Source organism: Kogia breviceps, chromosome 16 (genome assembly GCF_026419965.1).
Source record: "Kogia breviceps isolate mKogBre1 chromosome 16, mKogBre1 haplotype 1, whole genome shotgun sequence".
NCBI classification, from domain to species: domain Eukaryota; kingdom Metazoa; phylum Chordata; class Mammalia; order Artiodactyla; family Physeteridae; genus Kogia; species Kogia breviceps.
In genome coordinates, this window is record NC_081325.1 from 7,467,394 (window position 1) to 7,486,194 (window position 18,801).

Consider the following 18,801-nt stretch of genomic DNA (forward strand, 5'->3'; position numbering starts at 1 on the left):
ACTTAAACATTTTCTAAATATCCAGCACTATGTTTTCAAAATCTTAACTGCCATCTGAGTGATCTCCTGGGCTTCCCATTTCTCTCTGGGGTGGGTCTTGTTTGTCCCACACTGAGGGCCCCTCACACTTTGGGGGAAACTATACCTTTTCGATAGGACCTGGGTCTGAGTCCACGGGTGGCTTTTGAATCCGGTTCCGCCGTTGACAAACCTGGGGCCTCGGGTAGGTGACGTCACCTCTGCTCCTTGGTTGCCTCATTTACCCACTGGGGGAATAGAGCACTTCTGTGGCGATGTCTTGTGAGTATGAAATGGAACAATGGATGCAAAGCACTGAGAACAATATCTTGCTTCTAGCAAACACGTGGGAGGTGTTAGCTTTTCCTGTGGTGGGCGGTGGTTGTTATTGTGAAACCAAAAGAAAGTAGGTATGACTGCGGGAATGAAAATAAAGACTGAAAGGTAAGACCACCCCGGAATTGTTATCCGTCACCAGGATCTTGATACTCTGGATGCCTAATAAAAATGGCACGCATTCATATTTAGTTTGATGCTGCGTTGCTCTGGGGGCGGTTAACAGTCTTGCTCTGTTTGCTGTTTTCTGCAACACCTGATGCTCCCCCCTCCCCCCTCCCTCCCCAAGGTGGGAATTCTCTTCAGCCTCTGGTTATTATGTTCTTCATAATAACAGTCAAATTAGCTATTGAACACACAAATCCCCATCTAATCTGTTTCTAAAAGGTACGGCTTTAAAAATAGCGAGCTTTTATGATGGTTAATTTTGTTGTGCTTTGTTATTAAGAGAAGATGATGTTAATACCTAATGAGTAATGACAGATCAATTAAATGCATTTAGGGAAATTAAAGTGCTGACAAATTCATAATGGTTCTTCTGGTTGTTAAATGGGGTTGACATGGATTAGGAATTGGTGGTGGACAGAAATTTGTTGAATTTACTGAAATCTATTTCCATTAAAATGACAGCTGTGTAGAAGAGCCCTCACCAGGGCATTTAGTTACAGGGGCCAGGAGTGTGAAGGAGAGAACTAATCAAATAAGACAACTTGTACTTAATTTTCATTAGGTAAATTCCCCTTCATGTTTTAATCACATAAACTCAGTCACAGATGGTGTGGAAGCCAGTGGCAGACATCTTATTGTCTCACTCTGGTTTCTTTTTCTAAGTTACTTAAAAAAAAATTAGTTCTAGACTTGACTTTTGTACTTGATTGATGCATTCTGAATTAACCTCGTTCATGAAAATAGTTTGTCAGCCCTCTTTTCAGTATTTGAAATTTCATCTAGTAACCCCCTACAAATCATGTTTACAAAAATATACCGAAAAATCGTAGTACAATTTGCAATGAAAAACAGAATCTGATGTGAGAGACTTATATCAGCGAAGCTGTTTAGTTGATGAAATAACAGTAGATCTAGAATATGATTTCCGAAGACCGTTAAGGCCTTTTCAGTTTTGTGTGCGCTGTTTGTTGTATATTCGTTCGTTTGTTTTTGCAGTGTGGATGTAAATGGGATTTTGATCTTTGTTGGTTTATTAGATTCTTGTTTTACTAAGATGTTGGGGGCAGGAAGGTACCAGATAATCGAGATTTTGTTATACTTGTGGGATATAACTAGGTGTTGTAGTGTTTATAGTCATGAGATTTTCTTCTACTTAAATGTACAGCATGTATAGCATAAAATTATTTTTCAGTTGATGCAAATAGAAGAATAATTTATGAACTTTCAGCAGCCTGAGATTTTATGTAATAAATATTTTTAATGTATTACTGTCTGAAAAATGTTGTGCTAAATCAGCACAAGGAAGATACAAAGATGTATTTTTTTTAAGGCTCTACTTTTAAGTTCTCTGTAATGGAGAGGCAGACAGACAATAATACAAAGCACTTGGAATAGGAAATCAGTTCCAGACAGAGATAAAATGATTTCAAGAGAAAAATCTGAGAAGTCCTGAAACTTGACATTTGAGCTTGGCCTGAAATAAGGATTTTGATGAGTAGAAAATAGATGGAATGGTCCTTCCAGGCTGAGATTCAGCCTGGCATGAGCAGAGGTGTGGAGAGAGAGAGTCCGTACTGCATTCGGGGAGCAGTGGGAGAACTTGGGAAATATAGGTGATGGGAGAGAGCTTTATTTAGTAGGAAGTGAGTCTGGACACTCACATTTATTCACTCGACAACAAACACTTGGGTACCTTCTGGGTGCCAGGCGTGTGCCAGCTGCTTGGGCTACGAAGGTGGTCACGGTGGGAGCTGAGTCTGGAGGAGAAGCACAGGATCTGGCCGCTGGGGAGGTGAGGGCACTGCCGTGGAGCGTATACGTTTTTGGGAGCCGTCGTGTGCTTTGAGGAGGAGAGTTCTATGCTCTGACGAGAGCTCGTGAAGAAATGTCTGGTGAGCTGTGGAGGGGAAGGTGGGATGGAGGAAGGGGAGGCAGAGGCAGCGAGGACGGAGCAGGGCAGGAGGTGGAGGGGACACAGCATCACCAGGATGCGCTGAGATTGCCAAGGTCCAGCTCAGCCGTGAGCCGCCTCTTTTCTCTATGCGAACCTTTCCAAGAAAAAAATAAATGTTTATGGGCTGTGATCTTTAATTTGTTTAGCCCGATGTAGTAAAAATAGGTGCATTTATAACTGAAATTATGTATGAAACAGAAGATTGCCTTTGAGAAAACTGGCATGGTGTTTTATCCACTAAAATGGTGGTTGTCCGGGTGTAATTGACCAGCAGTTTTCTCATCATTTAGCCTGAAGGCAGACCGAGGGCTGAGTGGGTTGGCTTAGCACATGGAGAATATTGGGTGGTGGGTGGAGCCTCGCCTGCCTTGCTCTCTCCCTTTGGGGCCAGGAATGGGAGCCATGCACGGTTCTCCATAGCACTTCTGGTTTCCTTCCTGGTGAGATTCAGTGTTGGGTCTCTCTGTTTTCATATGAACCAAAGGTAGAGTGAAAGTGCATAGAAGAACTCGGCGTACAGAGAAATGGTTGGCAACTTCACTAAGAAGAACATCTCACACATCTAAGATTATTTTAGTCCCTCAGGCATTCATAGGTTTTAATAAGACCAGCGATTTTTAGTTTAGTTCAGCCGTTGGTTTCTGAGTACCTGCTTTGTTCCCCTGGTAGAATTCCACCTGGAACATCGACTGTAGTGGAGTGGGATCTGGAACATCTTAAACTGGTTGGACACAGTTAACGGTGGCCAGTGTTAACTCCAGTGCCCCTGGTGGGGGGCACTCTTGTTAGGAACCATGAGGTACTGACGGGATTGGGGTGGGGTGCACCTCGGGGGCTATAGCTGACTGAACAAAGTATAAAGGTGACTGCAGTCACTCCTGCTAGTGGGGTAGAGACTCACTGCCTTTTTATAGCTGTTTGTTTTAGAAGGATGAGAACAGGCAGGCAGGCAGACCTGGAGTCCAGTGGACCTGGTCCTGGTTTTTTTTTTTTTTTTTTTTTTATTGTGGTACGCGGGCCTCTCACTGTTGCGGCCCTTCCCGTGGCGGAGCACAGGCTCCGGACGCGCAGGCTCAGCGGCCACGGCTCACGGGCCCAGCCGCTCCGCGGCACGTGGGATCCTCCCGGACCGGGGCACGAACCCGTGTCCCCTGCATCGGCAGGCGGACTCTCAACCACTGTGCCACCAGGGAAGCCCTGGTCCTGGTTTCAACTGGCTGTTCTGTGACTTTGGACGAGGTATTCATGGTCGATTGAATACTTGAGTCCCCTGTTTCGCCCCCTGTTATGGCATCATACTTCACGCGGTGGCCGTGGCTCCTAGTTGGGGAGCACAGTCTTCCTGGCCTTGATGTTGGGCGTGGCCGTGTGACTCGCCGTGTGACTCGCCTTGGCTGGTGAGTCTGAACATCAGCGAAGGGGACGCAGGCGGAGGGGACGCAGGTGGAGGCTTGAACGGGCTGTGTGCTGGGCTCAAGCTCAGGGGGTCCTCACTGAGAAGAAGTGCCCTGGAGTTGCCACGCCCATGGCCGTGGCCCCAGAGTGGGACCCGGAACAGACCCGAACCCACCTGGACCCGGTGCCTCAGTGAATGTGCAGACGTGTGCCCTGGACGGTGAATGGGGTCACGAGCCGCTGGGATCTGGGGTTTCGTTCTGTAGTGTCGATGTGGCAGTAGAGAACCAACACTGTGTGCTACGTCCTCTCCTGTAAAACAGGGATATCGGCTCCTTCCTTTCACGCCATGGGTCTGTGGTTTAAAATGAAACAATCTGGTCAGCACAGTGCTCCGCTCCTGGTAAGCAGGCAGTACGTACATTGTAGCTGGTTTTAATACTTAAAGTATGAGATACACACAAATCAGTGCATATCTTCAGCGCAGTGGGAAATTAACCAGGTAAAGAGGAAGGAGGTAAGGCTGTAACATTGTTTTGTGTGTTTACTGTAAACTCCTTATGGTTCTGGGTGCTTGATGTTTACTCATTTTTACTCATTACTCAATGTATGTATTAGCGTTCTGCAGAGAAATGAGCTAGCAGGATGTGTGTGTGTGTGTGTGTGTGTGTGTGTGTGTGTGTGTGTGTGTGTGTGTGACTATGTCTTCTCTATCCCTCCCTCCATCCCTCTCTCTCTTTTGACTGATTTACTTATTTCATGGGACTGGCAGGTCTGAAATCTGTAGGGCAGGCTGTCAGGCTGGAAACTCCGGCAGGGTTTCTGTGTTGCAGTCTTGAGACAGAATTCCTTCTTTGTTGGGAAGCCTTGTTCTTTGCCCTGAAGGCCTTCAACTGATTGGGTGAGGCCCACCCACATCACTGCTTTACTTAACATCACTGATTATGAATGTTAATCACATCTAAGAAAGGCCTTTACAGCAACATCTAGACTGACTTGTATTTGGCCAAACATCTGGGCACCATAGCCCAGCCAAGGTGACACACAAGATTAATCACCACAAACATGTGTTTATGGTATTTCTGCTGTGTGATTGGGCTGGGCACACAGAGATGAAACAGAATAGACCCGGTGGCCGCCCACATGGCGTCCACCATCCAATGACCGTTACCGTGTTTTTACTGTTGCAGTAACTCTGTAAAGATGGGCCCTATTTTCCACCATATAGCAAATGAGGAAGCCAAGGTTCAGGTAATAAGTCATTTAAGGATCTTACCATGTCCATTCCCTATGCTAGCCCTCAGGGGAGATGTTTCCCAGATGATGATGGCTACGGTTCTGGGAGATGCAGCTTATTTATATGGGGGTTCTCTGGCAGAAAGTAACTCATGATTCCTTGACTTCAGGCCTGGATGGCTGTTAGTCAGCTGGACTAATGAAATGGAAATTTATGGATGTAAATTTTAACTGCAGCAAACACTGAAGGCTTTTATGAGTGCACATTTTATATTATCAGATGACACTTCCCAGGAGTGGAATTAACAGAATTAGACCCCAAATTCTACCAAATACCATGATTAAGTTAAGATGCTTGCTGCAAAATGAAATAAATCTGTCACACATGCCTGTAAACGATAGATTAACTGTGCACAAAAGTCAGCCTGACGTTGTCCGCGGTGGAGGTGTCGACTGTTGGTGTTTATTCCGTGTCGCTCTCCTATCGCATCCTGATTTGGTGTGTTTCCCCCCTCTGTGTACTCATTAATTGGTTTTCTGTGTTAGTGTTCTTGTGTCTGTTTTCCAGTTTATGCTTCTGAAGAGAAGGATCCTTTCTGTTTCACTCGCCACCGTACCTACCGTTAAGGATACAGGGGCTCTTTAATGCTGACAGTAACAGGCCATCCTTGTGGTGAATGTGTTACGTGATTTGCTTTTCTTAAAGTTTACTTTTGTTTTGAGTTATAACTGACATACACAGATCTTAAATGTATAGCGTAGTGAATTTGCGCGTATGTATGTCTGTGTAGCCACGGTCCACATCGAGGTGTAGACTACTTCCAGGACCCCAGCAGGTGTGTTCCTGGCCAGCCCCTCCATACTCCAGGGTAACACTGTTCTGTCACCATAGAAGCTTTGTGCCTGTGCTTGAAGTTTGTGTAGATGGAATCACAGGGTTTGTTCTCCTGTGTCTGACTTCTTTTAGCTGTGCATTATGTCTGTAGCATATGACATTTGGAGTTTTTTCTTTGTTGCTGTGAGATATTCTGTTGGATGGATAGTCTGCACTTTATCCATTCTGCTGTTGAGGGACATTTGGATCATTTCCAGTTTTTTTGGCTCTTATGGATAATACTGTTACGAACATTTCTGTACATAATTTTTTGCACTCATTTCTCTTCATATATACTCAGGAGTGAAATTGCTGAGTTGTAGGGTTTAGTTTTAGGGGAGACTGCCCAACAGGTTTTGGAAGGGGTGGTACCAACTTACCCTCCCACGGACAGTGCGTGATCGTCCTTGTTGCCCTGCATCCTCACCAACACTCGCTCTGTATTTGGTTTTAAAATACTTCAAGTTTTGGTTTTAAAATACTCTTCAAGTTCTCTTGAAGAGATTCATGGATTGTATAAGCAACTCTACTGACAGCAGTAATGATCACATGCTGTCTCCGTATGATTAGCTTATTGAATTTTATGCTGTTCCTGGCAAGCCCTTTGTGTAGATTTACACAGATTATTCTCTGATGACCTCTTGTAATGTTCCAAATGTTTGGATGCTGAGGCTGAGTTGACGTGCTTATAATCGCACTTGCTTTTCTTCTGGGCAGTGCCTCAAGACCAGACATGATGGCCGAGGCTGGATTTTGTATTAGGGAAATAAAGAGAGCTGCTCCGACTCGGCATTGCTTCTGCCTGTGTTCCTTAAGCCCCCGAGGGAGACTTTGTTAGGTGTTGTGCTGTTCCCTGATTCTGCGCTGTTGGCAGGAAAACAGGTGGAGCACACGGCACCCCTGTCAGCTCCAGCCCTGCTTGCGAGCCTGAAAGTCAACTTGATGGGTGATTTTTTTTTTTTTTTTTCCCTTTTACAATTGTAATATGGTTTTCCCTTGGCTACGCGTTTTGCTTGGAGATAAAAATGATTTCTCTGACTTCTGTCCTGACCTAGTTTTTGCCTCCAAATGCGCCTGTTACCTCTGGGAGTCTTTAGGGACGTCTGACTCACAGCTGAGAAAGTGGTGGTGTGGCTTTCTCCCTTTCCTTGGCGCCCGTGCCTTTTGATGAGCTGCTGCTGGAGGCCTCGGGCGCCCAGTGTGGCCCCCGCGAAGGGAGAGAGCACTGTCCTGGGTACCAGGGTACCGACCCACGCCTGGCTCTCCCTTCGCCTGCCTCCGTGCTGAGACTCTGTCCCGCCCCGCAGCGTCGGTGCAGCGGGTGTGCCGATTGCCCGGCTAATCTTTCCCTCATCAGATGTCCACCTGTGGCCCCGGAGGCTTTGGAAACCTGAAGGCCAAGGATTGACCCGGTTGTCTCTGCTTTCTTCTGGGACACCGATCCTGAGGAGATGGTGCTGAACGCCTGGCTGCCTGAGTGGGGACCCTGTGCCGGAGGGAAGAGTGGAGAACAAAGAGGGGGCCCATCTGTTAATATTTCAGAGTGGCATGTGACTTCACCTGCTTGGTAGTTCTAGTTTGCTCCTTTGTGCTATAAGAATATGACATGACTTTCTATATCTATATGGTATATAGATATATATATTTCCCCGTACGGGGGGCTGTTAAAGGAGTGGAGGGGGGGGGGAACAGGAGCAGAGTTTGAGTTGAAGGAGAATTGAGGGGGTCAGATTCTTGTGGCTTTAGACCAGAGGGACAGAGTGGGTGCCCGGGAGGAGGAAGGCAGTCAAGCCACTGGGTGGACTCCCAAGCTCACATCATCATGGCGCCAAGCTGCATGTTCTGGCTGTTTGGAGCAGTGAAGGCAGATGCCGCGTGCCCTGGGAGAGCAGCCTAGAGTGAGCCTTGGTGCAGGAGGCAGCTGCCTTCTCCGTGGCTGCAGGGTTCAGCTTCCGACTCAGAGGCAGCAGAGGCTCCTGTGGCCTGTGGGGCCAGTACTTGGGTCGGCTAATTCCTAGGACAGAAGGCAAGGGCTTGGACTGTGTTCTGGGGAGAAGGCATCGAGTTGGGATGGCCCGGGGCCTTAGCCACCTTATTCCTTTAAAAGAAAAGCAACTTTGGTGGATGCCTAACCACTGACCCACACCTCCCTGTTTATCCAATGGTCCCGTATTCCCAGGAATAAGGATGTTTCCCTAATTCAACCCCGTGTGCACACGGGCTTCTGATAATATGAAAATTAAAGCTTGATTTACTGTTAAACATGACCGACTTCATTAAAAATGTATTTACGTTTTCCTAAAGGATTTAGTAAAAGAAGGATATCTCTATCCTCTGGTTTTTGTGATATTAGTCAGGACAATAAGAATGTTTTCTTTTCCTTTTTTTCCTTAAATTAATTAATTAATTAATTTTTGGCTGCGTTGGGTCTTTGTTGCTGTGTGTGGGCTTTCTTTTTAGTTGTGGTGAGCGGGAGCTACTCTTCATTGCTGTGCGCAGGCCTCACACTGCGGTGGCCTCTCTCGTCTTGGAGCACCGGCTCTGGGTGCGCGGGCTCTAGAGCGCAGGCTCAGTAGTTGTGGCGCACGGGCCTAGCTGCTCTGCAGCACGTGGGATCTTCCTGAACCAGGGCTTGAACCCGTGTCCCCTTCATTGGCAGGCGGATTCCTAACCACTGCACCACCAGGGAAGCCCCTTACTTTTTCTTTTTTTTTTTTTTTTGCGGTATGCGGGCCTCTCACTGTTGTGGCCTCTCCTGTTGCAGAGCACAGGCCCCAGACGTGCAGGCTCAGCGGCCACGGCTCATGGGCCCAGCCGCTCCGTGGCACATGGGATCCTCCCGGACTGGGGCACGAACTCATGTCCCCTGCATCGGCAGGCGGACTCTCAACTACTGTGCCACCAGGGAAACCTTAAAAAATATGGAACGCTTCACGAATTTGCGTGTCATCCTTGCGCAGGGGCCATGCTAATCTTCTCTGTATCGTTCCAATTTTAGTATATGTGCTGCCGAAGCGAGCACCCCTTACCCTTTTTAAAACCAGTAGTTGGTATATCACAAAGAAGGTTAGAGTTTTTAGGGAATATAGTCCGGAGGAAACAAAAACACTGACATTTTATATTAAAAATAATTTTGCACATTTCTCTTTCTTACTAGCATATGTAGTACACAACTCCAAGATTCTCCCAAACATCCTGTATGGGGTCTTCAGTTCCAGAAATAAAAAGGAATTTATTATTGGAGAAATTGAGGCACAGAGAGCCACAAAAAGGCAAAGGGTTTTGCTTAATCCCTGTTACCTTTCTCACTAGAGACTAAATAAGCAGTGGGTTTCTTGGGCTACTAAAACTTTCAGTTTAAGATGTTGAAAAGCATCTGAGATAGTTTTATTTACTTTAAAATGAGAATCCATGTAAGTGATCATAGTTTAATATTGTGTTTTTCAAATGAACCTGGCACTTGTTTCAGTAGCGTGGGTGTAGAGTAATGAGATAAGCTGTGAAATCAGATTTCTACACTTGTAATTTCTTTATTCTACTTTCACATTTCTAGACTTTGCAGGAATTAACCAAAGTCATCTGGCACAGTCTTATAACCATCTTTCTCTTCTTTGTTGGGCAAGTCTGTTTTCATAGTTCTCTTTCATATTCCTCTTAAACTTTATAGTCTTTTATAAAGTTTACATTTAGCTTTCATCATTCTTATGCATAAGCTTCTCAGTTAGGCTGGGAATCTAGGTTACTTGTGCCCAATTAATATTCCTTGTGTTAAGATGTTATTTCTTTTCTGTCAAATGTTCATTTTTATATGTCAATGTCCTTATAGCCACTGTAGTACTTTTTAAATGTAGGAGTAACATATAGCTGAAAACTAGGCATTTTTAGCTTGAGAAATAAAGGGGGAACTACTTAAGATTATCTTTTTATTTTTTGTGTAAAAGAGAATATTCATATTTTAATTTGTATAGCATATGTGTCTAGGGCTGAGTTGGTTTTTGCACTACTAATTGTTTCTGTATTTAGCTCTAAGGAAAGTTTATAGTCTTAAAAAAGCAACAAAGTAGTTTCCAAATGTTTGTCAAATTATTTGAAGTTGAGTATTTGTTTTGTACTCTAAAAAATAAGCATTCCAGTTAGTAACTAGTTCAGGATCAATTTTTTCTATATTGTATTTTTTCGAGTATAAATTTAAATTTGAGCTCTTCTGGCAATGGTGGACTGATTTGTTATAAAAGAATTCACCTGCTGAAAATAGAAAAACTAAAAAAAAAAAGCAAGCCTGAACAAAACAAAAACCTGTGTTTGTACATGCATGTTCGGAGTGGTGCTATTAACAACAGCCAAAAGGTGAAAACAATTCAAGTGTCCATCAGCAGATGAATAGATAAACAAGTTATGGTGTATATGTAATATGGAGTATTATTCAACCATAAGAAGGAATGAAGTACTGATACATGCTGCAGTGTGTATGAATTTCAAAAACATTATGCTAAGCAAAAGAAGCCAGATACAAAAAGTCACATATTTTATGATTCCGTTTATATGAAATATCCAGAATAGGTAAATCCATAGAAATAGCAGATTAGTGGTTTCCAGGGGCTGGGGGCGGGGACAATGAGGTTACTGTTAATGGGTATGAGATTTCCTCTTGCACACATGGAAATGTTTTTGAAGTAGATAGAGGTGGTGGTTGCACAACATTGTGAATGTACTGAATGCCACTGAATTGTTTACTTTAAAACAGTTCAGTTCATTTTATGTGAATTTCACCTCAGTAATAATTTAAAAAACGACTATTTTCAAAGTGCACTGGAGGGCTACCAATTCAATAAGGGCTGTGGATCCAAGATCACAGAGGAGTGAGCCTGACTGTTGGCACTATGTTTCCCCTTGAAGCATGTGCTTGTTCAAGCTGAGCAAAGCTTCTAGAAGACTCATGGGTGGCAGAGAATAAAAATGCAGTTCAGAGCCCACCCAAAAAAGAGGGGCTCTAATAAACGCATCATGCTTTTATTTGGAATACCTTAAACTTATAATCTAGGAATATGATTGAGCTGGAAATAGGCCAGCCCTTGCAAAGACAGAAGCCTATCACAATCCCTTATAAAATTAAGCAGTCTTCCTTACCCTAACTGCCTGCCAGAAGCAAAAGTAAAATCTCTTCTGGAGAAAGATAACATTCTTCAGAGTCTCAAGTTATCTTTAACAGTTTTCATGCATACTTTCTAGCCTTCAATTAAAAAAATTATGTATAAAAAAACACAAGAATTGACTGAACACCAAGAGACAAAACAGACAAAAGAAATGGAACATGTAATGAGGTTACCCTGTTATTGGAGTTATCAAACGCAGACTTTAAAATAACTGTTATTCCTATATTCAGGCATAAGTTGGAGAATTGGACTGGAGCTAGAACTATAAAAGAGTAGAACTGGAAACTATAAGAAAGTATAAAAAAACTAGATCTAAAAAATTAACTGCAATTAAGAACTCAACAGTAGGCATAAGTGCAGATTAGATACAGCTAAAGAGAGAAATAGTGAATTAGAAAATAGATTAAAATAATGTCCAGGCTGAGGCATGGTAATTAAAAGCAATTAGAAAAAAATGCCAAACAGAAAGGAGCATAAGAGACATGGTAAGACAATCTAGTGTACGTGTATTTAGAGTCCCAGAAAATGAGGGAAGGTAGTAGGGAGAAAGGTGCAATATTTGAACAATAATGGCTGAAAATGTATACCATGAAAACATTAACCGAAAGAAAGCTAGTGTGACTATGTCACTATTATCTAAGTAGACCTAGAGATAAGGATCATTGCTAGAGGTAAAGAGAGAATGGTAGCTATTCTAAATATATAGGTAACTAAAAAAGACAGCTATAAAGAAAAAAATGACATAACTAAAAGTATAAATTTCATTATATGGTATTAAAAAGTCACTATCAGTCTCTTTAGAAAATATTGGGCTACATTGAAATGAGGATATTATGCTTATTAGGAAAATATGATTGAGTTTGAAATGGCAAGCCACAGAGTGAGAGAAGATATTTGTAAAAATGAAGGTGATAGAGATCTTATATCCAAATATTTAAATAACTAAACATTTAAAAAGCAGTAACGACAACTCAGTAGAAATGTAGGCAAAAGACTTGACATATCGTTCACAAAAAAAGAGTATCCAAATGACAAATAAATAAAGAAAAGATATTCAATCCCATTAGTCCTCAGGAAAATGCAACAAGACCACAATGAAATACCAATAAACATACCCCAGAAATACTAGAATTAAAAAGACAAAAATATCAGTATTGACAACATTGGAGGTTATTAGAACTCGCATACTATGGTGGGAGTGTAAATGGGTACACCAATTTGTAAAACTGTTAGTCAAAATTTAAATATTTGCAGGTCCTATAGTCCAATAATTCCTTTCTTAGGAATATAACCAACAGAAGTGTGGCACATACATGCATCAAAAGACATACCAGGATGTTCGTGGCACCATTATTCCTTTTTTTTTAATTGAATAAGAGCTACCCTGTATTTACTCCCTTTTACATGCTCAGTATTTTGTGTTATCTTTTTTAAAAAATTGAAGTATAATTAATATATAACATTATATTAGTTTCAGGTGTACAACATAATGATTTGACATTTGTATACACTGAAAAATGATTACCACAATAAGTCACCATACACAATTACAGAATGTTTTTCCTTGTGATGTGAACTCTTTAGATCTACCCTCTTGGTGACTTTCAAGTACACAATATAGTACTGTTAGCTATAGTCATAGTCACCATGCTATATATTACACTCCCATGACTTGTTTATTTTGTAACTGGAAGTGTGTACCTTTTGACTCCCTTCACCCCCCTTTGCCCAACCTGTGTGTTATCCTGATCAATACTTTCAACGACGCTTTGGTGTAAATCATATCTCCATTTTAAAGACAGGAAAACTAGAGTTTAGAAAGATTAAGTGGATGGTACTATTATTCTTAATAGCCCCAGGTGTCCTTCAGTACGAGAACAGATGAGCAGCCTGTGGTGTATTCTTACAGTGGAAGCCTGTACGGTAATCAGTAGAGCTGCTGCTGAATACAGTGACAGGGACACACCTCACAGTGTTGAGTGAATGAAGCCAGACAGACAAGAGTACACAGTGTATGAGCTCACTTGTTATCAAGGTCAAAAATAGGCAAGACAAATCTGTTGTGTAAAATGTCAGAGGAGAGCTTGTCTGTAGGGAAGGTGGTTGGGAGAGTGTGGGAGGGCACTGGAGGAGGCTTGCAGAGCGCTGGTTCTGATTTGGGTGGTAGTTCTTTGGGGTTCACTTTGTGTTGTCTCATTTAACTATCTAATTCACTTTTCTGTATGTATGTTATACTTCAATATAAAAAAATTAATATAAAGATACTTAAGAAAGAAATGTAAATTAGAAAGTTACCATACCCATATCACAAAAAACTTGGAAGCATAGTGAAATAAACGTAATATCCACAATCATTCTTTTGGCTTGTTGCTTAGAATCCCATTCCAAATTTACTGGCTGTGTGATTGGGGCAAGTTACTTGTCTTGGTCAGCTTAGGCTGCTACAACAAAATACCATAGACTGGGGGGTACTTACACAACAAACATAGACTTCTCACACTCTAGAGGCTGGGAAGTCCAGAATCAAGGCACCAGCAGTTTCATTTCCCTGGAGAGGGGGCTCTCTTCTTGGTTTGCAGACAGCCACCTTCTTGCTGTGTCATCACATGATAGAGAGAGAGAGGGAGAGCTCAGTCTCTTCCTTCTCTTAGAAGGGCACTAATCCCATCATGGGAGCCCCACCCTCATGACCTCATCTAAGCCTAATCACCTCCAACAACCTCTTCTCCGAATACCATCACGTTGGGGTTAGTGCTTCAAGATATGAATGTGGCAGGAGAGGGGACACATTTAGCCCGCACCTTGCTCAGACCTCTTAGTTCCTTCATTTCCTCATTGGTAAAACAGAGGTTATAAAGTGGTATTTCATACTGTTGTCTTAAGGGTCAGGTAGATAATACATTGAATGTATTATAGAATGTATTGTAGAGTGTTTGGTTCATAATTGACACCTAAAGTTATTCATTTGAAAAACATTTATGAAGTTTCCGCTCGTGTACCTGGCATTGGGCTGGTGATGGGGATACAGAGATAAATAAGACAAAGTTAGGGAACTCCTGAAGGCCTCAGTCTAGATGGCTGTGCTGTCTAGTATGGGGAGCCACCACCCAATATAGACATTTAAATGGAAGTAAAATTAAAAATAAAATTAAAATAAACTTTCTCTGTTGCACTGGCTACTGAGAAGTGCTCCATAGCCACATGTGGCTAGTGGCTGCCATGCTGGACAGCACAGATATGGGACATCTTCATCACCATAGAAAGCCCTTCTGGACAGTGCTGGACAGGGCAGGTCAGCATATAGGGATACGGGTAGGCATTGGCAGGTGTCCTGGTGCAGGTGAGGCTTGAACTGTTTTGAAAGAAGAATTTTCCGGTGGGAGCATGGCCACTCCAGTACAGTGAAAGCACAAAGACATAGGGCTTTTGGAAGCTCTGACTCCCCTGGAGATAGTCAGTAGCTTTAAGTAGTTTGCTGTGGAAGGAGTCCCGGCTGCAAGAGATGAGGCTGGAAGGGAAAGCATAGCCTGGGTCCTAAGGGTGGAGGATGCCCAGTTGAGGAGCTTTTCTGCAGGACACTCAAGAAGGCTTTTTATCTATGACTTGCTTATTTCTTGAGTTAATGCTTCTTTTATCAATTTACCTATAAAAACTCATATTTAGCAAAAATATTTTTCCTAGTCTTTTTTTTTTCTGAACATGCAGTGGTGTTACATTTTTATGTAGGTGCCTATGCCTCTTTTCCTTTGTAGTTTTTAAGCATAGAAGGTGTTACCTGTAGAGCCTGAGATATTTTCAATTTTGATTTATTTTTATATTTTTTAGTATAAAATGGTGTCAAATTAATTTTGTGTATCTAGAACGGGGTGCCTGAATTTTACACATCCACATAACAAATATTTGTTACAGATATATTTGTGTGTAAAACTTGTATATATACATCCATATATGTGTGTGTGTGTATACGTATACACACACACACACACACACACACACACACAAATTACTAGCTAGTACTTGCCAAACCATTTATTAAACAATGTTTTCCTTCCTGCTGATGGATTCTTTGTCATGTATTACATTTTTATATATAATGAGGTTTATTTCCGAGTCATTAGTTCTGTCCTATTGCTCTTTCTTTTCTTATGTCCGATATAACATTGTTTATTTATGCCACACACATTTTAAGTATCTTTCTGTGTTTGTAAATCAAAACTCATGATTACTTAGTTCTCTTTCTGTATTTGTTTGAAAAATGAATTCTATGTTTGTTTGAAAGTTGAAACTCATGATTACATAGGTCTCCCGAGTGGTCTGAATAGGCTGAATCACACAGCTTGTCACCGAGGTCCGGGCTGGCATGGTATTTACTGAAAACACCACTCACTTACGGGATGTACATCTTTAGGAAATGTATGCGCCTGTCTTTTAGTGCTTTGAAAGCCTGCTGTATGTCACGGATGATGACTGATTCAGCGGCGCGTTTAGTACACAGCCACCGAGAGTGGAGAGGATCTTCTGTAGCGGTGTTACCATCCTTTGAGGTTCATGTTTGTGTCCTTTAATATTGCCATGTTCATCTACAAGTATCAGCTATAAGTAAAAGTTCCGTTATTGACATTTTATTGATTGGAAGACTCAGAAAGCTAGAAATAACTTGCAGGTGGAAGATGCTTTAAATTAACTAGCCTAGCTCGAATTGCTTTTCCTTTTCCTGACATTTCTGTGCGTGTGTGTGTGTGTGTGTGTGTGTGTGTGTGTGTGTACACACGTGTGCACAGGCACACGCTGAGGAGTGGGGTTGAGGGTACAAGGGAATAGGACTTTGGTGCGCGGTGGTAATTCACAGACGTAATCCTACAGGTCGTGGCTGGGTTTTGAGGAGATGGCTTGACTGGCATTTTAAGTGTATCCAGTAGCATCACCTGCTGTGTCTCATGTTCTGGCATTTTGCCTTTAGGCGGATCATTTATGTAACCAGAAAACGGTTCAGTTTTGGGGAGGTTGCTGTAAAGAATAATTAGCAATTTTCTCAAACAATTCGAAATTCAGATATTATCACTTAGTTTAAATGGAATAGCATTTACAGAAATTAGTCAACAGTTTTAACTTGTTGCCCTTCTTTCATCCATGTGAACTATTCCCATGTGGAAACGACTCTCTTTGTAGAGAGCTTTACCATTCCAGGGCACCTTTGTCATCTGTCATCTCATTTGATGCTTACGACATACCTGCGAGGTAGGTATTAACATTAACTACATTTTACATGAGGAAACCCAGGTTTACAGGGCGTAAGAAACATCCCCCATAGAGAGTAAGCCCCCTTTCAATCTACCAAGTGTCTCAGATTTCTCAGAGTTCTCCCAAGCTATTCCTTAGGGTTTTCTATAAAATGAAAACAAACAGAGAATCACTCATAATAATGGCCATCCATCTGTCCATGATTATGCATGTTTATAAAGACTGCAATATAACTGTGTTTAAAATTGCCCCACTGAGGAACATATTTATTTATTTTAATGAGTTATTAGTTATAAGTGCATTACAAATATACAACTGTAATGAAAACTGCACAAGCCGTTTTATTCATACAGATAATCATTTCCCCTTAAGTTCTGTCCTGAGGCCAGCCTATGAGTTTTGCCGTATATATTTTTCCTGTTGCTGTCTGCTCATGGGTTATGCGGTTTATTATAGGAGGCAACGGAGAAGGAACTCCATGCCTATTTGAATCAGCTCCGCTAAAGAAAACACATGTTTTCATAGATCGGGCTGCTCATTTCCCTCTTGTTTAGAAAGTTTCAAGCTACTCTCACTTATATTACCGCCCTTACTGAATTTCTCCTTCCCATTGGGGCTGTATTTGCCGTGGGCCTCGCATGACTGATTGCTTCTCCTCCTGCCTGAATATCCACTTTGATGCTCTCGTATTGAGTCATTGTGGAATTTACTTATGAACTTTGCAAAGTGGGTCTCAAGGTAAATTAAGATATCTTCTTGATATTCAAGCCTGTCATTTTACCCTTAGCCTTAGTTAACCAACCTCCTTCCCTCCCTCCTTCCCTCCTTCCTTCCCTCCTTCCTTCCCTCCGTTCTCCCTCCCTCGCTCCCTTCCTTCTTTTTCAGCTAGGACCTAGGAAATACTAATCATGGCTCTTCAATTAGCCACCAGTCGGAATAAATAATTTTTTGTTTGTTTTTTACTTTGTGCTTTCTCTGTATTATTGTCACTTCATTCCATCACTGCATTCTGAGACTATGAAAAGTCTTCATAAAGTCCGTGCTTATTTGGACCTGATGAAAGTAGCTGGATTTCCCACGTACGATGTCTTTCCCTCTCCGTCCACTGCACAATGGTTGGGTTGAGTTGGGATTAACGCAAGGATTTGTGGAAGACGATGATGGTATCTTACCCACACTGTATCAAAGAATGATCCCTCTGCCTTTTCCCTTGAAGGCTGTGGCAAGATCTTACCAAAGTTCAGTGTCCTTTCCCGAGTGCCAAGAATCACCTGAGCGGGATGTGGGTCCCGTGAGCCACAGGGATTCCTACCTGAAAGGAAGTTTTGTTATAACGTTGACAGTAACTAAAGTGTCAATAATGGTAGCTGCTGCTGCTGTTTCTATAGTAATTTTATATTGTTTTCATGAAATAAAAATCATTTCAGGGCTTCCCTGGTGGCGCAGTGGTTGAGAATCCGCCTGCCAATGCAGGGGACGCGGGTTCGTGCCCCGGTCCGGGAAGATCCCACATGCCACGGAGCGGCGCCATGGCCGCTGAGCCTGCGCGTCCGGAGCCTGTGCTCTGCAATGGGAGAGGCCACAACAGTGAGAGGCCTGCATACCACAAAAAAAAAAAAAAAAAAAAAAAATCATTTCAGAAAATTTGCAAGTCACCATTACTATGTCCCTCTGCTAGGGGACTAAATGTGTTGAAGAAATATGAGTGAGATATTCCTATGCTCAAGAAACTTATAATTTGGTGCAGGGTATTAAAAAAATTTACAAATAAGGAATAGAATGTGATAATCCGGAGAAAAGAAACCCAAGGACAGACTGCAGAGGGATCCACTGTAGCCGGAGGATTGGGAGTGCTCCTTGGAGGGTTTGAGTCTGTGCCGGACAGCAAAGAGTGAGCAGGGTTTGGACACATGGGGCCGGGGGAGCAGGGCCGTCCTAATGGGGAGAGTGTGGGAGAGGTCTGTGGGCATCCTCAGACGGGTTTGGGAGCAGAGAGCAGGTGCATTCATTTGGGGCACAGGGGGTTTTAGGAAGAGGTAGTAGATAAGGTCAGTAAGATTAGAAAGATGGGCTGGACGCCCGATCGCGGACACCTCTGGATTGCTTCATTTGCTTTTCTCCCTCCCTTGAACGTTTATAATTAAGTTTTTAAAAGCTCACAAGTATTATTATACTTTCTCAACAGACTCTCGCTTTATTTCCTGAGCATTATTAGTATGGGGAATTGGTATCCCCTCCTCAGCAAGGCTGTTGCTACAAAATTATAGGATGTGTTTGAAATGTTGCTGTTTTGCTGAGAGGCTAGGTTGCTTTAGTGCTCTGATTTGCGTGGATCCTGGGGCCCTGACCTTAAGGACTCGTGTGGGCCAGGAAAGGAGGGCACAGTGGGAACTGGGGAGAATCATCTCACCTCTAACGCAGGGGCT

General features: G+C 42.7%; 1 protein-coding gene and 1 non-coding gene across 8 annotated transcripts in view; one reads left to right on the forward strand and one right to left on the reverse strand.

The window, feature by feature from the left end:
* Positions 1-18,801, forward strand: part of MTUS2 (microtubule associated scaffold protein 2) — a 499,652-nt gene that overhangs the window by 71,245 nt on the left and 409,606 nt on the right. The window lies entirely within an intron of this gene.
* On the reverse strand, positions 8,897-9,003 carry LOC131743577 (U6 spliceosomal RNA). Its single transcript, XR_009331849.1, has one exon. It is a non-coding gene; the product is annotated as a U6 spliceosomal RNA (small nuclear RNA).